Here is a 21,367-nt window from a genome sequence, read left to right as displayed (position 1 = left end):
ATGGAATGCTTTGGGAATGATGAATTCCTTACTGACAGAGCTATGGGAGCAGATGTTAAGCAAAAAAAAAAATCATATTCATGAATATTCTGTGGATCTGCAGATTTCTTTGTTGAAGGAGGATAAGAGAAAAATTGGATCTTACAGTCCACCAGTAAAACTCCTCACAACTTTTCATTAAAACCTCCCATGACCTTATAGAAAAATAATAAAAATTCATTAAAATAATGAGAGATTGATGGAGAACATAATATAAAATTGTGAATAGCCTTGAAAATTTTAAGGCAAATAGAGTTAGACTGAGAAAAAGAGGTGCATACTTCACCTCCTATGGAATACTCAGGCTTCCCTTCACGAAAGAGAGCAACTGGAGAAAGGTTTGTTTTTGTTTTTGTTTTTTTTTAAGGTACATTGTTCTTACTACACCAACTGTGTCCTGGTGCAGAAATTCGGGCCTTTACTAGCCAGAGGACTTGTTATTCTTAGCTATTGATCCCAATTAGCTATACTGTGAGGCAGGAAGTTTTGTTCCTGAGTTTTGCCCCTTGCTTGAAACCTGTCTGTGTCCTTTGCCCACCTCTAGTCCCCATCCCCTCTGCCCACTCTAGCCTCCCAGGCCCCACGCCCTCTAGTCTACCCACTGCCTTTTTACATTTTTACATTGAAACTGAACAACCCTGTTAATCAACTAGGCAGGAAGTAAGGGCAGACTGGCCGTGGTATAAAACCTATCCTCCCCCATTACTCACTCACTGTAGGCAACCACAGACATAGGAAGAACTGTTTCACTTACTGTCATTGGCTTCCAGTATCACAGACGAAGACGACAAGAGGAAGGTGATAACCACAAGGGAAAGCCTGTTAGAAGCTGGAAGGTGGACAGGAAGCCATGCCCATCAACTAACCCACTTTCCAGCTGCAGATTTACCAAGGGGGTGGAAACACTACCCAAATGCATGCAAGTTGGGACTAAAGGCAACCCACACATTCTGTTGACACACTGAGTCTGGGAGGGTCTTCCCCTATTTGTGTATGGATTAAAGAAAAAAGCAAATTGGGGTCTACAAACAAAGATTATGGCATAAAAGAAACAGTTGGAAGACTGAAAGAAAGGAAATACTTCTGGAAAATTATTGGCTTTCAGAGCCAGAAGAAAAAGTACAAACTATTTGGCATCTTCAAAAGATTGCAAATAACCATAACCTCTGTGCACAAGGAGCAGAAGGTCATAGGTACATGAAGAACAAAAGTTGAAAATGTAGTTGACTCAAAGAAGACTGTAAGAAAATTCCTAAGGCAACAACAGAATTAAAATCCGTATGCAGTCAGTAAAGAATAGAAAGGCTATTATGGGAAATTCACCTGCTGACAAGAAAGAAATGCTTGAGATACTTTCTAAGAATGCAGGTGAAAATGGCATTCAGTTCTTCACATGCTTCATGAACACCTACTATGTGCCAGTCACTTCTAGGTACTGGATCCAAAGGCCCTCACGTTATCATTAGAGTGTGAGAGGCAGCCATTAAACACTTAAACACAAATTAACATACAACTGCAAATGATGATGGTTGCCACAACTAAAAACTGATCCTAAAAAGATTGCCTGGGAGAAGTTAGTTCTGATTAGGTAGTTAGGGAGCATCTCTCTAAAGAAGGAAGACAAAGCTGGAGATAGGAAGGATCAGTAAGAGAAAACCAAAAAAATAGAAAGTGGGCAGGGGTGTGTAGCCCTGCAGCAGGACAGCACGTGGGCTATCAGCGAGACGGAAAGAGGACCAGGATATCTGGTTGAGGAGAGGGAGGCGGGGAATGTGACGGACAAATACTAGGGCCAGATCGCAGGAGGCCACCTGAGGCTGGGTGAGAAGTCTGTATTTTATTCTAAGGGAAATGGGAAGTCATCGAAGGGTTCTAAGTAGGTGGCTGATGTGATTTACATCTTTTTTTTTTAAGATTTTATTTATTTATCTGAGACAGAGAGAATGAGAGAGACAGAGAGCACATGAGAGGGGGGAGGGTCAGAGGGAGAAGCAGGCTCCCTGCCGAGCAGGGAGCCCGATGCGGGACTCGATCTCAGGACTCCAGGATCATGACCTGAGCTGAAGGCAGTCGCTTAACCAACTGAGCCACCCAGGCGCCCTTTTTTTTTTTTTTGATGTGATTTACATCTTAAAATGTCATCTGGTCCCTGAAAGGGGGAAGCATGGAATTGGAAAGCTCACCAAGGGGGCCCGGGCAGTGTGAAGGGTGATGACCACTAGGACAATGGTGGTGGCTGACACTGCAGGCTGAGAAATGAGTGGCATTTGGACATGCTCTGGAGGTTACAATTGGCACAACTTGGCGATGAAGTGGTTATACGAGGTAGCGGAGAAGAGATGGCCACCGAATGACTCCTGGGTCCATCTTGAACACAGGGCATATGATGATGCCATTAGCTCTGATGGGAAAGACAGGCAGAAGAGCAATTTGGGGAGGGAATAGCAGGAGCGCAGGTCCAAGCCCATTAGCTCTCAGAAGCTTGTGAGGTGTTCAAGGGTGAAGAGGTCAAAAATGTCACCGAATACATCAATCTGGATGCAACTGAGAAGGTCAGAATTAGAGAGATACATTGGCCAGTCACCTGCCATTACAGATAGTACTTAGTTATTTTGACTTTATGTGCCTTTTCCTTATGGAACTATTCAAAGATACACGAAAGTAGACAAAATAATACACTGAATCTTTACTCACCGCAGTACCCATATACTATTTTGCCACGGGAATGGTAAGTCTCCTGCAGAGAATGAGAAAGATCCCAATTCCCACTGCTTACTCCAGTCTGCTTCCTCAACTGAAAAATGAGAATATCGCAACGCACCTCAGGGAGTTCTGGTGACACGAAAAGAGGTTAATCATGTCAACAGTATGTGGTAACCAATGTAAGCCATTCATATTTTTATTGTTGAGTGGGCGATACTGACCCAAAACACAGCAAGGTTTGTGAGTGGAAACAAGTTTCTAAACTCAGGAGAAAGTACTGAACTCATTGAGTTCTTGTGGAGAGAACAAAACAGAAGCTTCTGACACAACTATGGCAAGTTTGGGATTCTCTCAAAGGTGAAGGAAGCCGAGGACACAGCAGGAATCTGAGTGAAATTAAGGTTTCAGTAAAGTGTGAATTGTGCGTGTAAGACTCCGGTGGCCGGCAGTGGAGTCCCCCCTTTACGGTGATGACACTACGTTGAGGGAAAACTCACGTGAAAATCAAGTCAGGGGAAGCCTGGGTGGCTCAGTCGGTTAAGCGACTGCCTTCGGCTCAGATCATGATCCCGGGGTCCTGGGATCGAACCCCGCATCGAGCTCCCTGCTCAGCAAGGAGCCTGCTTCTCCCTCTGCCCCTCCCCCGCTCATGCTCTCTCTCTCTCTCTCTCTCTCTGACAAATAAATAAACAGAATCTTGAAAAGAAAAGAAAACGAAGTCAGAAGTCGAGTCAGAGCATGCCATGATGCGGTCTGGTGAGGAGTCTGGGACGGTCTTCGCTGTAAAGAGTGACCCCGAGCGTAGCCAGAACCGCTGGATTCGGAATAAAAGGGTTACGGAGCCCTAAGCTGGGCTCTGGAGCAGAGCTTCTGGAACTTAACGGGCGCACAACGCCCCCCCCCAACTCCCGGGGTCGGGGGGGTGCTGTGAACCTGCTCTTCTGCTGCAGCGGGGCCAGGACGGCCCGAGACTCTGCATTTCCAACCAGCTCCCGGGCCAGGCCTCTGCGCGGAGCAGCAGGGGTTCCCGGGGTCCGTGGGCAGCGCGGCGGCTCCGCCCGCTGACTTTGCTCCCAGCCGGTGGCCGAGAAGCCACGCCTCACACGCACGCAGCTGCCCCAGAAGGACGGTGGGGCCGGGAAGGGGCAGGAACCCACCGGCCGCGCCGCCCGGCTGGGGGCAGCCAGGGGCTCAGAGTCCTTCGCGCGGACTCACGGGACCCAGGACGGTTGCGGGAAGAGCAGGGGGGCAACCGCTGGGGAGCTGAAGACGGTCCCCGCGTCCACGCCCCCGGGGACTGAGCCTTCGCAGGTGGAGGAGAGAGACGGCCGACACGGAGATCGGACGACCAACACCGAGACGGACAGTACTCGCTGTTCCCAGCCAAGAGATGCAGTCGTGAAAGATCTTCTGGGAAAAGGTTTTCCTGAGCTCGAACATCTCTCTCTGCAGACTGAAAGCTCACCCCACCTCGGGGAAAATCACCTCCCTACACACCGGCACAGCTGGGCAACAATTTTTTTTTTTTTTTTTAAGAGGCACAGCGAGAGAGGGAACATAAGCAGGGGGAGTGGGAGGGGGAGAAGCAGGCCTCCCGCCGAGCAGAGAGCCCGATGTGGGGCTCGATCCCAGGACTCTGGGATCATGACCTGAGCCGAAGGCAGACGCTTAACGACTGAGCCACCCAGGTGCCCCGCTGGGCAACAATTTTTAAGGCCGACTTTTCACCACAGAAACCCCTGCAGTCCTTAAGACAGGAGGAAACCCACCATTTCCTGAGGGCTCCCCTTGTGTTCTGCACCAGGTGCTTCCATGACTTCTCTCATCTGAAGCTCAGGGCATTCCAGTAAAGCCGTGGTGCCGGCCTTCAGCTTGACTGGATTCAGGAACTCCATCGATTTGGTCTGGACGCCCTTGCTCTCCAGCTGCCTCAGCTCTCTTCCATCCCAGGCTGTAGCAGACAGGCTCCCTCCACGTGGGCACACGCAGCTTTGGGCTCACGTCGTCGCGGCCCAGGCCCTCCGGAAGAAGGAGAGAGTCTCTCTTCTGGTTTCACCACAGAAGGACTCAGTTGTCTCTGTGCCACGTGCTCGCCGTTGGGTCCATGGCAGCGGCTAAGAGGACGGAGTGAGGTAACTGGCCGGAGGCCGAGGGTACTATCATTGTAAGTCCCCGCAGAATTAAAAGGTTGGAGTGAGGAAAAATAAACAAATGACAGAGAGGAAGGAGGGTTTGGCCAGCAAATGCAAAGGGTCCAAGACAGGGAGGTCTATGAGTTGCCCCACTTTACAGATGATGACAGCAAGGACTGGAGAGGTCAAGTAAGTCGCCCAAGGTCACACAGCTAGAGCTCTCAACCGCTATGCTGGAAGGCAACAAAGTCAGTTTGATTTCAGGCTTCTCTGCAGCATCAGCTTTCAGAAGAAAACGGAGCAACAGCTAGAGTTTTTAGAGAAAAGGCTCGCTAACTGAAGATTCATCCGCTCTGCCAAATCGTCTTTTACAATAATAGGTAACAAATATTAAGCACACACTGTGACAGGAACTGTTCTAAGAGCTTTATATATACTGACTCATTCACTCTACCATCACCCCTCATTTTACAGATGACAGAACTGAGAGTTTAGGTAACTTCCCTAAGAGGCAGGGTGGGGCCCAGGTAATCGGATCTTCTGAGCCTTGCTGTGAACTGTTCTTCCAGACCTCTAGGGTTCAAACATACTGTCAACACACACTCCCGGAAAAAAATTTAATGTACACCGTAATAACAAGAGATAAAAAAAGAGTTCAAAAATGAGAAAACTGTTACTAAGATTTTAGTAACAAAGAGAAGAGGGAGGGTATTAAAAGTAAGTTCAACTCGGCCAAATCAGAAGGTACTAAAAGATTACCATTTCATTTAAAAAATTCTGATCATTTAAGAAATACAGCCACAGAATGCTTTTTTAAATTGTTGTCCTGCTTCAATATTTTACTTAGCAGTTTTCCAAAAACAGCTGGTGCCATAAACTCTTCTAAAGGAAAACAATAAGGTTTTTGCCTTTTTTTAAAAGGGTAAATAGTAAGAGTTTTTTTGGAATATGAACTCACAGATTCACACTTACTTGACATGTTTCAAGCCCCTGCAATTATGTTTATGTTCATATCACATTATCCCAACTGTGGGTAGGGGGAGTTTTGACTGGGCCCTTGTGAGTCCTTTTGCCATCTCCTAATGTGTCTCATAGATTTATTAAACAAGACCCACAGAATGCTTAAAGGCCATACATACCAGTCCTAAAAGGAGTAAAAGGAGTATATATGCCTTCCAAAGCAATGAAGAAGATAAAAGCGAATACTCATAAGAGAGAAACAAATCATAAAACAAAGGAAATGGCAAAGAAGCATTTAAAAATAGCATAGGGGACGCCTGGGTGGCTCAGTCGGTTAAGCGGCTGCCTTTGGCCCAGGTCATGATCCCAGGGTCCTGGGATCGAGTCCCATATCGGGCTCCTTGCTCAGTAGGGAACCTGCTTCTCCCTCCCTCTCCCTCTGCTTGTGCTCTGTCAAATAAATAAAATCTTTAAAAATAAATAAATAAATAAATAAATAAATAAATAAATAAATAAATAAATAAAAATAGCATAGAAGAAGATGAAACATAATACATTAAATGTATTCATTATAATGAGAAATATAAATGGAACTTACCTCCTTATTTAAAAATAAAATTTCCCAGACTGCGTTTTTAAAAATCAATTCTATGTTAATTAAAAACAATCCCACAATCGCACAAAAAGATCAATGTAAGAGAATGGGAAGAAATACAAGAAGCAGACACAAATGAAGGAAAACCAAAGATCAAAATACTTAAGTTAGTAGAATTTGACACAAAAACTAAACAAAATGGCCCTGAAATGTATACAATCAAAATATGAAGGACAGAGATTCACTTAATGATATGATTAAGGTCTTACTGAATAGCTTCCTGGAAAGAAACATGTATATGTATTCTAGACATTACGCCTTTTTTCCTAGTGCCCATGGAACACTTACAAATATTGGCTATAGACCTGCACTAACAGTGACATGTAAGCAAGGTTCAATTGCTGAAGAAGACTCACGGGACCCAAAATGACAAAGCCTACCAATGTACAGTTTATTACAGGGAAGTGACACGCTATAGCAAGAGCACGAACGTCAGAATATACATCACAGCCTACGACTCACAGTAGGCATCTGCGGAAGCCGGGTGCAGGCTCCTGATGTCCCGTCTCTGTAAGGGCCAGGCCAGATGTCTCCTGGATCCAGAACCACTGATGTGGGCACAGAACCCTTCGGAACCAGGGAGACTAAAATAAAGTATTTGCTGAGGGTGTTTATATTTTGCTGGTCACCTAGGCATATCCCGGCTGCAGAACCCACAAAACCCTGGGGGTGGGGGCTGGGGAGTATCACCCCAAGTGATACAGGTGCAAGTCTTCAATCTCATTGTGATTAATAAACAGCGCCAATGAGCTGTGTCAAACTGCTCTGAAACTCTTTGGACTCATGGTTACAGAGACATTATACATCAGTGTTTCATGCTTTGACCAGGAGTCAGTGTCAAGCAGGAGCTTTAATTTAAGCAAACAGCTCAGGTTAATTATAGACCTGCTGTGATTAAACTTTACAGCACAGAAGCAAAACACTAAGTATATTTCAATAATTTCCAAAATGCTGAAACCACACAAACCCTATTTTTGGACCACAGTTCAAAAAAATGAATCAATGTGATGAATACAAAGTAATCAAAATGCAAATTAAAACAAGATGCTTTTTAAAGAATATAAGTCTGATGAAAATTAATAATGTTAATATCCAGTGTCAGCAAGGATCTAGGGGAAGTAGGCCTCTTCATTCACTGCTCCTGTAAACATACATTTATAGAACTATTCCTGGTATATCATGGTAATCTGTATCAAAATCCTTAAAAAGGTACATTCTCTTGGCCCAGAAATTACATATTTGGCATTTCATCCTGAGCAAAGAATTGAGGATTTGGGCAAAGATAGATGTTTATTGCAGCACAGTGGATAACAGCAAAATGTTGGCAACAATCAAAATTTCCAGCAATACAAGGTCTATTTCAGTAAGTTATATCCATATATTATTCAAAATAATTTTGTAGACGTCTATTTGTGGCAGGCTGTGTGAGATGCATGTCTAAAATCCTTTCCCTCTTCTTCTGTACTAACAGAATCCAGATACTGTTCAGGGCAGCAATGTTCACTGCTCCAGGCACAAAACCATGAAAATCCAGTTCCCACTTTCCCTTGAACCTAGAAGTGGCCATATGATCCAGTTCTGATCAATGAAATGTCAGGAGAAGTCTACTGGAGGCTTTGAGAAAGTTTTTTGTTTTTGTTTTGTTTTGTTTTGTTTTGTTTTTGCTGTCCTAATAAAAGGGGAAGATGCTGTTGATGCAAAAAATCATCTGCTGCAGACCTTATATTAAGTGAGAATAATTAACCATCCGTTAAGTAAGAGTTGGTTGGATTTTCTGTTATTTGGAGCCCAAGTGTCCCTCACTGTGGTGGATACTATGATGCGCTTCCCGAGATCCCCCTTCAGGACTTGCAGATATTGGGAGGGCAACAGGCTGACAGTCTTCATCTGCCAGCTAGCTCCAGGAATCACACTCACTTGAAGTTGGCTGCCTTGCCAATGTTACATCCCCTTCCCAGAGGCAGCCCACATCAGACTCCACAGGAGTATACAGGCCCAGTCTTCTTTCTTCAGTTTGGGACAACTCAGCACGGCCCTCCCAGCTCCAGAGCCAAAGCCCTGTGACCGACAACTGCACAACTGCCTAACATCCCCCTTCTGCCTAAACCTACTTAACTCCCTTTCCCTACGGTGTCGATCTTCAAAGCACTCCCTAATGAACTTCCTGCACTTAAATCTTGGTCTTGGTGTCTGTTTCCTACACCCACAGCATCACTGACACATTTATTCATGTAAAAAGTTGTTCAAAATACGTTGCTAAATGACAAGAGGTTAGAACGCACTACGCATGGTGTTTTCTTATTATACAGATTATACATCTGTGTAGGAAAAATTTCTGCAAAGGAAAATTCTAATATTTTAACAGCAGGACTTGTGTTTCCAAGAATATTCTGGCTAGATGTTTGGAGAAACTCCTTCTAGTTCAGAAAGCAGCAAATGCCAAAAAAAGAAGTTTTAATATTTTAATATGTAGAGTAGTGGTGAGTAAGTAATGGGGTGAGGAGCAGAAATGATTGGAAGGCCCAAATCCACAAGAGCTAGAGATCATATTTACTGTGGAGGTATCTGCTGGCTCTTGACAGCCTAGAGACAGTTTCTGATGAGCCCTTGCTGCAGGGGACAGGAGACAAAGCCTAGAGCCCAAGCAGTGTGAGAGATCAGCTTGGAGACCCTTTCATAAAGGCAGGAGAGCCCAAGAGCAACAGCCTCAAGAAGTTCAACTGGAAAAAGCCCACCCTGCAGACGGAGCTGGAAGAAGTGAGCTCCATGGGAACAGCCATGTACAAGCAAACTCACGTGAGTGTTGGCCAGATCTAAACCTGAATCTCTGTGACCCAAAATAAACCCTGTGCCAAAAATAGAGTTCAAAGTGCACCTTGATAGCACCCATAGAAAACTGCCCGAAGAAAACAAAAATTTTTCTTTGGAGCAATACATTTACAGACTTTAAAGAATTACCATAAAGTTACAAATTCAGAATTTAAAAAAAAAAATCACTAAATCCCCAAGGATTGGCATGCATATCAAACTTCAGGATCAGGGACACACACACACACACACACACACACATACCATAGATAGTGGTATGTTCAAACACAGAGTATAAAACAATGATGTTAATTGTATATAAAGAATTAAAGACAAACTACATCAAAAACGAATGATGTACTATATGTTGGCTAAATGAACATAATAAAAAAAGAAAAAAAGATAGGGTTGTTAGAATAAGAGTGCAGACTGTGTGAGAATGGACAGGAGAGATTTGGAAGAAAAATCAAATAGTTTATACAATAAAAAGTAATAATCTAAATTAGAAACTCAAAGGATGCAGATAAACAGCAGATAAAACTAAAGGAAAAATTAAAGAATTAGAAGGTAGATCTAATAAATTACCAATATAGGACAAAAACACAGAATGATAGAAAATATTAATTAGGAGTTAAGAGAAATAGAGCATAGAGAAGGTCCAATGTATGTTCCAGAGGGAGTGAAGAACAATAATAGAGGAAAAGACAATATACAAAGAGATAAGGTTTCAGAAATTATGAAAGACACCAATCTTCAGATGCAGAAACCCAAAAATTCCAAGCAGGGTAATTAAAATAAATCCACAGTTAAGGACATAGTAATAAAACTGCAGGATAACAAAGACAAGCAGAAGACTTTCCAATAGTAGCCAGAAGGCAGTGGAATAGCATCTTTGAAGCGGCAAGAGAAGTAATTGTCAACCCAGAATTTTATACCCAGAAAATAAAATTTTATGAATGAGGGTGAAATAAAGGTGTTTTCAGACATAAACAGACATCATTAAATAAACTTTTAAAGAACATATTCCAGAAGGATAAAAATGATCCTAGCAAGAACATCTGGGATGTAAGAAGGAATAGTGAGCAATATTCATCATTGTACTGAAGTCCTAGCCAGTGAAAAAGGCCAGAAAAAGAAAAGGCACACATATCGGAAAAGAAGAAATAAAACTTTCTATTGACAAACAACTTGCCTATGTAGAAAAACCCGAGAAGTCTACCAAAAAACGACTAGAACTAATAAGTGGCTTTAGCAAGGTCATAGAACATTAGGTCAATATACAATATGTATACAATATACAATACTACTGTATTTCTGTATACCAGCAATAAACAATTTGAAATTTAAAAATTTAAATTACATTAAAATGTAAATGCTATTTACAAAAGCACCAGAAATAGGAAATCCTTAGGCATGATTCTTACAAAATATGTGCAAGATCTGTATGCTGTAATTTACAAAACATCAGTGAAAAAAATCAAAGAAGACCTAGATAAATAATGTCTTCATAAATTGGAAAACTCATTGTTTTTTTAAAGAAGATTTTATTTATTTATTTGACAGAGAGAGAGACAGCAAGAGAGGGAACAAACACAAGCAGGGGGAGTGGGAGAGGAAGAAGCAGGCCTCTCGCCGAGCAGGGAGCCCAAAGCTGGGCTCGATTCCAGGACCCTGGGACCATGACCTGAGCTGAAGGCAGATGCTTAACGACTGAGCCACCCAGGCGCCCTTGGAAAACTCATTGTTAAGATGTCTGTGGCAGGCAGCCTTTAAGATACCCCCTAATGGTCCCTAACTTTTGGTATTCACACCCTTGCATAACTCCCTTCTCTTGAGTGTGGGCAACAAAACACCATGGGTAGTCATGCACCTCTAATTTTTAAAAAGTGGCAAAAATGACCTTGCTTCCCAGATGAGACTGTAAAGAGTCTGTGGCTCTGGTCTTGAGCACACTCTCACTCTCCTACTCTGAGGAAAGCTAGCTGCCATTTTGTGAGCTGCTCTATAGAGAGGCCCATTGGTCAAGGAACTGAGATAGGATTCCAGCCAGTAGCCTGCAAGGAACTGAATCTTGCCAATAACCATGTGAGTTCGGAAGCAGAACTTCCCCTAATTGAGCCTTCAACTCAGCCCTGGCTGACAACTTGATTGCAGACTGCTTAATATGGGGCTAATACGTTATGCAGTAATAGATAACAATGTCGGGGCGCCTGGGTGGCTCAGTCGGCTAAGCGGCTGCCTTCGGCTCAGGTCATGATCCCAGGGTCCTGGGATCGAGCCCCGCATCGGGCTCCCTGCTCAGCGGGAAGCCTGTTTCTCCCTCTCCCTCTGCCTGCCACTCTGCCTACTTGTGCTGTTTCTCTATCTCTCTGTCAAATAAATAAATAAAATCTTTAAAAAAAAAAAAAAAGATAACATAATGTCAATTCTCCCCAAGTTGACAGGTAGATTCCATGCAATCCCAGCCCAAATCCCAGAAAGACTTTTTGTAGAAATTGTCAAGTGGACTCTAAAATTTATATGGTAAAGCAAAGGAACTAGAATAGTCAAAACAGTTTTGAAAAAGAACAAAGCTGGAAGACTCACAGTGACTGATTTTAAGATATAATATAAAGCTAGAGTAATCAAGAAATTGTGGTATTGGCAAAAAGTAGACTCATAGGTATGTGGAATAGAACAGAGAGTCCAGAGATAAACCCACATATATATGGTGAACTGAATTTTGACAAAGGTGAAAAGGCAATTTTTAGAAAGATAATATCTTCAACAGATGTTGCTGGAACCACTGAACATTCATTCAAAACAAACAAACAAACAAAAGAACCTCATTGGATACCTAGCATCATGTACATAAATGAACTAAGTATAGATCATAGACCTAGATGTAAAACCTAAGACAATAAAACTTTTAGAAGAAAACACAGAAGAAAATCTTTGTGACCTGGGTTAGACAAGGATTTCTTATCTCTGACACTATAAGGACAATCCATAAAAAACTGATTAATTGGACTTCATCAAAATTCTGCTCTTGGAAAAACATTGTTAAGAAAAGGAAAAAGAAAACCATAAGAAAAGGTAAAAGACAAATCATAGCCTGAGGAAAATCTTTGCAAAACACATACCTGATAAAAAATATTGTAAGCAGAATACATGATGAACTCTCAAAACTCAATAATAAGAGCACAAACAACCCAACTAAAAAAAATAGTCAAAAAATTTTAACAGACACTTCACTGAATAAGATGTATGGATGACAAAAAAAAAGCACAAGGAAAGTTGTTGGACATCATGAGTCATTAGGGAAATGCAAATTAAAACCATAATGAAATACCACTCTATTCCCTCTAGAACGACTAAAATTAGAAAGACTGATAGTATCAAGGGCAAAGCAAGGATGTGGGGCAACTAGAACTTTCATACATTGCTGGTGGGAATGCAAAATGTTACAGCCACTTTGGAAACCAGTTGGGCAGTTTCTTATGAAGTTAAATATAGATAGGCTAAATAATAGCCCCCCAAATATGCCCACATCACAATCCCTGGCATTTGTTAAAGTTCCTTTATATGGCAAAAAGAACAAGCTGCAGGTGTGATTCAATTAAGGATCCTGAAATGAAGGGATTATCTTGGATTATCTGGGTGGGACTGATGTAATCACAATGGTCCTTGTAAGAGGGGCACAACGATTCAGAGTAAGAGGAGAAGGTGATGTGATGATGGAAGTAGAGATTGGAGTGATACGCTTTGAAGATGGAAGAAGGGGCCTCCATCCATCCTCCTGTATTATTCCACCTGAAGAAGGAATACAAGTAGCCACCAGAAGCTGAAAAAGGCAAGGAAAAGGATTCTCTACTCAGAACCTCCAGAAGGAATCAGCCCTAGTGGCACCTTGATTTTAGCCACTTAAGACTCATGCTGGACATCTGACCTCCAGAACTATAAGAGAATACATTCGTGTTGTTTTGATACACAAGCTTGTGGAAATTTGTTTTAGCAGCAATAGGAAACTAATACAACTTGCCATACCACTCAGCGATCTACCCAAGAAAAATGAAAACATACATTTAGATGAAACTCTGCATGCTAATGTGTATGGGGGCTTTATTCAGAATTGTAAAAAACTGGATACAACCCAGATATACTTCAACTAGTGAGTGGGTGAACAAACAGTGGTACATCAATAAGACGGAATAATACTCATCATTAAAAAAGAATGAATTCCGGGAGCCTGGGTGGCTCGGTTGGTTAAGTGTCCAACTCTTGATTTTGGCTCAAGTCATGATCTCAGTGTCGTGAGATCAAGCCCTGCGATGGCGTGCAGCCTGCTTAAGATTCTCTCTCTCTCTCCCGCTCCCTCTGCCCCCCCGCCCCAGCTCAGGTGCACTCTCTCTTTAAAAAAAAATTCAAAGGAATAAGTTACTGATGCATGCAACAACATGGAAGAATGTCAAATGCATTATGATAAGTGAAAGAAGAAGCAGGGCTCAAAAACCTCACACTGTGATTTCATTTATGTGGCATTCTGGAAAAAGGCAAAACTATAAAGACAAAATAGGGATCAGTGGTTTCCACAGGTAGGGAGTAAACGTTGTACACGAATATTCATAGCAGCATTATTCTTAAGAGTCAAAAAGTAAAAACTATCCAAATGTCCGTCAACTCATGAACGGATAAATAAAATGTGGTCTATCCAAACAATGGAATGCTACTCCCATGAACTATTGATACATGCAACATGATGAATCTCAAAATAATTATGCTGAGTGAAAGAAGCCAGACCAAAAGAGAGCACATGCTATTTGATTCCATTTATTACAGAACTCTAGAAAATGCAAACTCTTTTATACTGACAGAAAGCAGATCAGTGGTTGCTTGGAGATGGGGGCTGGGAAAGGCAGAAGGGAGGGACCAAAGCCGCACGAGGACACTTTTGTGGGTGATGGAGGATATGTTCACTATTTTGATTGTGGGGATGGTTTTATGGGCACATATCTATGTCAAAACTTATCAAATTGTCTTTTCAATAAGTGCAATTCACTGTTTGTCAATTATACCTCAACAAAGCAGTTGAAATTTTTTTAAATTAAAATTTGCGTATTGTGTCTTGAGAATATTTTTCCCCGGCCCAATTTTCTATGTGAAGATTGTAATCATGGTCATGCTTGACTAGGCACCTACCATTTATTAGTTATCAAAAGCAGAAAAACAGGGATTAAAAGGCTGTTATGTTTCTCCTCTTTGAAAATTATTCATCTTTTTACTTACAGACTTAAACTTCTTCAATCAATGCGCTTCAACTTTTGGCTAAAATGTGAACCATTTTAGTAAGGTCAGGGAGGAAGTAAATAAAAGGTAAGAAAACATAAAACTTAAATTAAAAAAATTTGTTCATACTGCTTTGCCCGTTATCACTGTTGATCTCTCATTTCAATCTGACCAAAATACTATTAAGTATTACTAATTTCACCAGCATGGAGCTTCAAGTCTGGAACCAAAGGAGAGAAAAAATGCAGTTCTGTCAGAGAAGGAATGTGACTCTATAATTCAGCCCCTGTTCCAGCTCTTCTTCCTGTGCAAGGGCAAATAGTTTCAGACACTTAAGGAGTCATATCCCTTTCAGAAAAGATAACTGGAAACACTATTAACGGCATATGAAAAATTAACCATTGGTGACTAACATAACATAATATAAAAAAAAAAATTAACCAGAAGGAGACAAGCTCCAAAGATGAGAAACACTGGTGTGAGGTTAAAGGTAATCCTCTTCTTCTCCTTCTCCTTCTCCCTCTCCCCCTTTTTCTTCTTCTTTTGTTTATGGATGTCCAATTATTTAAGTACCATTTGTTGACAAGACTGTTCTTCCTCCATTGAATTGCTTATGCATGTTTGTTGAAAATCAATTTGGTGTATTTGTTTTGGTCTATTTCTGGGTTCTCGTCTGTTGATCTATGTGTGTCTTTCTCCACCAATATCACAGTGTCGTTTATACTGTAGCTATAGAGTGATTGTTCCCACTTTATTCCTCTTTTTCAAAATTGTTTAAGCTATTCGAATTCCTTTGCCTTTCCATATAACTTTTAGCATAAACTTGTCTATATCTATAAAAAAAAGTCTTGCTGGGATTTTGACAGGAAATCAATTTGGAGAGAGCTGACATCTTTACTATATTGTCTGCCAATTCATGAACACGTTATGCTTCTCCATTTATTTAAATCTTTGGTTTTCTTCAGCAACATTAAACATTTTTCAGCATACAGATCCTTTACATGTTTTTTATATTCCTACCTAGTTTTGGGTTTTTTTTTTGGAGGGGTAGTGATTTTAAATGGTATTGTTTTAAATTTCAGTTTCCACATGTTTATTGCTAGTTTACAGGAATAGATGGATTTTTGTGCATTTATCTTGTACTCTGCATCCTTGCTGAACTCATTAGTACTACAAGTTTTGTGGTTTTTTTCTGTAGATTCCTTGGGATGTTCTATGTAGACAATAATGCCATCTGCAAATAGGGATAGCTTTCAATCTTTCTTTCTGATCTTATTTTCCTTTTCTTTTTTCTTTTTTTCAATAAAGCACTGGCTAGGACTCGCAGTACTATGCTGAATAAGAGTGGTGAAAGTAATCCAGTCATGATAAAAGTCCTCAACAAAGTAGGTTTGGAGGGACCATACCTCAACATAATAAAGGCCATCTATGAAAAACCCACAGCTAACATCATCCTTATTGATGAAATCTGTTGCAGTTCTATACACCAATAAGGAAGCAGCAGAAAGAGAAATTAAGAAAACAATCCCATTTACAAATGCATCAAAAACAATAGGATACCTAGGAATAAACCTAACCAAAGAGGTGAGAGACCTGACTCTGAAAACTATAAAACACTGATGAAGAAATTGAAGAGGATACAAAGAAATGGAAAGACATTCCATGCTCATGGATTGGAAGTACAAATATTGTTAAAATGTCTGTACTACCCAGAGCAATCTACATATTTAATGCAATCCCTATCAAAATACCAACAGCATTTTTCACAGAACTAGGACAAACAATCCTAAAATTTGTATAGAAACACAAAAGGCCCCAAATAGCCAAAGCAATCTTGAAAAAGCAAAGCTGGAGGCATCCCTCACAATTTCGAACTTCAAGTTATGTAACAAAGCAGCAGTTATCAAAACAGTATGATACTGGCACAAAAATAGATACATAGACCAATAGTACAGAATAGAAAACCTAGAAATAAGCCCACAACTATATGGTCAATTAATCTTTGACAAAGGAAGAAAGAATATCCAATGGAAAAACAGCAGTCTCTTCAACAAATGGTGTTGGGAAAACAGGACAGCAACATGCAAAAGAAAGAAACTGGACCACTTTTTTACACCCTTCACAAAAATAAATTCAAAATGGATGAAAGACCTAAAGGTGAGACCTGAAACTACAAAAATTCTAGAAGAGAACATAAGCAGCAACTTCTCTGACATTGGCCATAGCAACATATTTCTAGATATGTCTCCGGAGGCAAGGGAAACAAAAACAAAAATAAACTACTGGGACTCCATCAAAATAAAAAGCTTCTGCACAGCAACGGAAACAATCAATGAAACTAAAGGCAACCTACAGAATGGGAGAAGATATTTGCAAATAACATATTTGCAAATAACATATTTGATAAAGATATTTGCAAATAACATACTTGATAAAGCCAAGTACTGTTCATGATAAACACAAAATATATAAAGAACTTATACAACTCAACACCCCCCCAGAAAAATAATCCAATAAAAAATGAGCAGAAAGTATGAACAGACATTTCTCCAAAAAAGACATTCAGATGGCCAACAGACACAAGGAAAGATGCTCAACATAGTTTACCATCAGGGAAATGCAAATCAAACCCATAATCAGATATCACCTCACACCTGTCAGAATGGCTAAAATCAACAACACAAAAGAAACAACAGGTGCTGGAGAGAATGTGGAGACAAAGGAACACTTGGACACTGTTGGTGGGAATGCAAACGGGTGCAGCCACTGTGGAAAACAGTATGGAGTTCCTCAAGAAGTTCAAAATAGAACTACCCTATGATCCAGCAATCGTACTCCTGGGTATTTACTCCAAGAATACAAAAACACCAATTCAAAGGGATACATGTACTTCTATGTTTATAGCATTATTTACAACAGCCAAGATATGGAAGCAACCTAAGTGTCCATCGATTGATGAATGAATAAAGAAGATGTGGCATATATATATATATATATATATATATATATATATATATATATATAATGGAATATTATTCAGTTGTAAAACAGAATGAAATCTATTGACATGGATGAAACTAGAGAGTATTACGCTAAGCGAAATAAGTCAGAGACAGATAAATATGATTTCACTCATACGTGGATTTAAGAAACGAAAACAAAGGGAAAAATAAGAGAGAGAGAGAAACCAAGAAACAGACTCTTAACTATAGAGAACACACTGAGGATTACCAGAGGGGAGGTGGGTGGGTGGGTGGGTAAAACAGGTGATGGTGATTAAGGAGGGCACTTGTGATGAGCACCGGGTGATGTATGGAAGTGCTGAATCACTATATTGTACACCTGAAACTAATATAACACTGTACGTTAACTAACTGGAATTTAAATAAAAACTAAAAGAAAAAAAGAGTAGTGAAAGTGGACATTCTTACAGCCTTTTACCATTATGTCTGAGGTTAGCTATAGAATTTTTTTTAGATGCTCTTTATCAAATTGAGGAAGTTCCCCTAATTCCCAATTTGCTGAGTGTTTATTATGAGTGTTTAATTTTGTTAAATCCTTTTTCTTCATCATTTATATCATGTGATTATTCTACTTCAGCATGTTGATATGATGGATTACACTAATTGATTTTTGAATATTGAACCTTTACATCCTGGAATAAACTCCACTTGGTCATGGTGTATATTCCTTTTTATATATTCCTGGATTTGATTTGCTAAATTTTTTTAAGGATTTTTGTGTCTGAGCTCACGAGTGATACTGTCGTGTAATTTTCTTTTCTGTACTTCTTTTGTCTGGTTTGGGTACTATATTGTCTTCAAAATGAGTTGGGAAGTATTCCCCCCTTTTCAATTTTCTGGAAGAGTTTCCATAGAATTGGTGCTAAAACTCATAGAATTTTAAATCTGAAAGACACTCATTAAATCACCAAGTACTGCTTGGGACCTTGATTTGACTATAGAGACACCAGAGACCCCATTTTTTCCCCTCTCCAGGTAGCCAAATTCAATCGTAGAGATCTATACCTTGGAGCATTAGCAAAGGAATTAAAATGACTATCCTTGACACAGCATAAAAAGAAGACTGGATGGTCAGAAGGAGCGGAAGAGTCATTTCCTAACTAAGTTGACATGTGCTCTCTTCACTGCACTATAAAATCAGGAAATGACAACTGAACTCAAATTTGGAGGAAAGAATGAGCCAAAGCAGTAAGGGCTGGTGAGTCTTAGGTTGATTTTCCCAGAAGCTGACTCTAAGGATTCCAGTGCAAGTAGTTTATTTGGAAGGTCCAAAAACAAATAAATGAAAATCTCAGTAGGAGAAAGAGGAAGTTACTAAGGAAGTAAGACAAGGAAGACAAGACAGCCAATAGTGTGCGTTATTAAGTTTGTTACTACCGAGGGGGACTAGAATTTAATTGTGCTGGGAAGGTTCTGAGAACCAGGGTCACACACACACACACACACACGCACGCGCGCACACACACACACACGCTCCTCAGTTATTCCACCAGAGACAGAAAGAGCTGGGATATTTACACACCGGCTTCTTTCAGGCACTGAGTGAGAGCCCCTCCCAAGGGGTGTTAATTGGCACTCCTGGCCTGCAGCATAAAAACCAGCCGCAGTGGGCTCCAGCAGCAAAATGCCCTGAATAAAGGTCAGTCTGCTTATCAAAAACAAAAACAAAAGCATCAGTTTTACCTGTTGCTACCAATATTTATTCCTTTTCCAGGTTTCGCATTTGTCTTTCAATCCACCCTGCTCTTCTTTTTGCAGCTGTTTATACTGACAATTTACAAAATCACAATTTCCCAGGGTTAAATTTATTTATTTATTTTTAAAGATTTTGTTTATTTGAGAGAGAGAGAGAGAGAGCGAGCACGAACGGTGGGGTGGGGGGAGCAGCAGAGGGAGAGGGAGAAGCAGACTCCCCGCTGGGCAGGGCACGATGCGAGGCTCCATCCCAGGACCCTGGGGAGCACGACCTGAGCCAAGGGCAGACGCTCAACCAACTGGGCCACCCAGGCGCCACCCCCAGGTTTAAATTTAAAAAGTTGTTTACCATCAGCACATGGCCATGGTCTTCCTAATGATGCCATTAAACATGAATACAGAATTTTATGAATAAGAAACAAAAGGTGGTCAGGGGCTGCTAGGTTGGCAGTTACGCTGTGTGCCCCAAAGTAGTAAAGGCAAAGGGCTAGGCCAGCACGTGTACAGCACCTGCCACAGCTGGGTAGGGAATCACGTTTTGGAGACAGAGAGAAAAATTACCTTCCAGAGAAAGATTTGCGTTTTTTTAGAAGGGAAATATGAATATCATGATGTAATTTATTTCAAAATTGCTCAAACTGTAGAAATATATTCCTGGGAGTGACACTGTAAAATTTTTGTCAAAAATAATATTCCTTTGATGCTGTGCTTTCACAGAAATAATCTGGGAAGGCAAAAAGGAACTGGCAATGCATAGTCTTTGCATAGAGCATTTTTACTTACTTTAAATTGATGTAAACCTGAATATCATGATCTGATCCTATTTTCTTTAGTATGTTGGAAGAATTACATTAACTTGCTTGTGCTAAATGAGAAAGTACTCTGAGAAAAAAAAGTAATGGATTGCATGCTGAGAATAACCTATGGATTAATATTTAAAGTTTCTGAAGAGATGATGTCATAATAAAACTCCCTGGGACAGATAGTATAATGGCATTAGTCATAGATTTCCGGAAATGCTGATCCAATGTTTTTTAACACTGGAGGCTTTTTATTTATAGAAACCCGTAATGATTATTGATCCAAAATAAGCTCTGGTTGTGTTTGATTCTTAATATTCCATGATGGAATGGTGTAATTTTTGGTATTTATTTTTTCAGTCTGGCCGATAACCATTGTATCTTTAATATTTTCACTTTTAGAAGTTCTCATATCTCTGCAAATGTTGGAGAATTTTGGAGAATATAATTTGACAGGTTAATTTGAATGCCAAGGATTGTCATAATTTAATATTATGAGGGAGAAATGAATATTCACTTTTCCAAAAATACAGAAGGAAATGACTTCCTCTTGGAGAACTTTAAAAATGATACACATGAATATTTTAAACTTAATGTCATTTCTATGAATCATAGCTGAATATAATATTGTAAAATTATAGAGTAGGGTTGAAAATTTTGAGGCTTGGGGCAATCTTCACTCTTTCCTATCTTCTTGGTCCACAAATCTGAACATCCTACCTTACTTCCAAGCAAAGATTTAATAGTAGAGGTGAATTAAGTTCGTGTTCCTAAAACTAAACTAATTTTATAAACATAACATACATATAACATAAAATGTTCACTAGAACACTATGAAAATAAGCCACAAAACTATTTTAAACCACAGTCAAAACAATTCAGCCAAGTACTGTTCGTGAACAGGAAGCCTTCATGTTTGATTTTCAGCAAATCAACATTTCAAGTTGTCAGTATTATTCTAAAAGTAATTAGCATTCGTTAGAGAGACTATTATTGCTTTATCATAGGAAAAAGCTGTAGAAAGCATCAAGTTATAAAATCTTATTATTTTGTGTCCTTTTTTTAACTTAAGGTTCTGATTACTTAGAAATATGTAATGACATTTCCCCTCCTCTTCTTTTTAAAAATCCTTTATTGCTGAGTTCCTGCAAACTGTCCCTATGAAATTTGCAATCATTGTCGGTAGTGCTTGGTAAATGTACCGGTGTTAAAACCAGCCTTGAAAAACAGACAGAGGTTTCTGTACAAGTGGAACAGTTACTGATTTTGCCAGGAAGGCCCTGCTGC

The 21,367-nt window shown here is 40.3% G+C and overlaps 1 protein-coding gene across 6 annotated transcripts in view; it reads left to right on the top strand.

The window, feature by feature from the left end:
* Positions 1–17,799, top strand: part of KLHL15 (kelch like family member 15) — a 60,376-nt gene extending 42,577 nt beyond the window's left edge. For 2 of the 6 annotated variants that reach the window (XR_010406067.1, XR_010406066.1), the window contains 3 exons: positions 14,565–14,649; positions 14,768–15,052; positions 15,871–17,799. The gene's annotated coding sequence lies outside the window, so the exon portion shown is untranslated. The remainder of the gene's footprint in view (positions 1–14,564; positions 14,650–14,767; positions 15,053–15,870) is intronic. The other 4 variants (XR_010406065.1, XR_010406064.1, XR_010406069.1 and 1 more) reach the window with 3 other exon arrangements.
* Positions 17,800–21,367: the final 3,568 nt, after the last annotated feature.

This window comes from Mirounga angustirostris, unplaced genomic scaffold (assembly GCF_029215605.1).
Source record: "Mirounga angustirostris isolate CCGP_5_RB_7025 unplaced genomic scaffold, mMirAng1.0.hap1 SCAF_11, whole genome shotgun sequence".
Taxonomy (NCBI): Eukaryota; Metazoa; Chordata; class Mammalia; order Carnivora; family Phocidae; genus Mirounga; species Mirounga angustirostris.
This window is presented reverse-complemented; position numbering and strand designations above follow the sequence as displayed.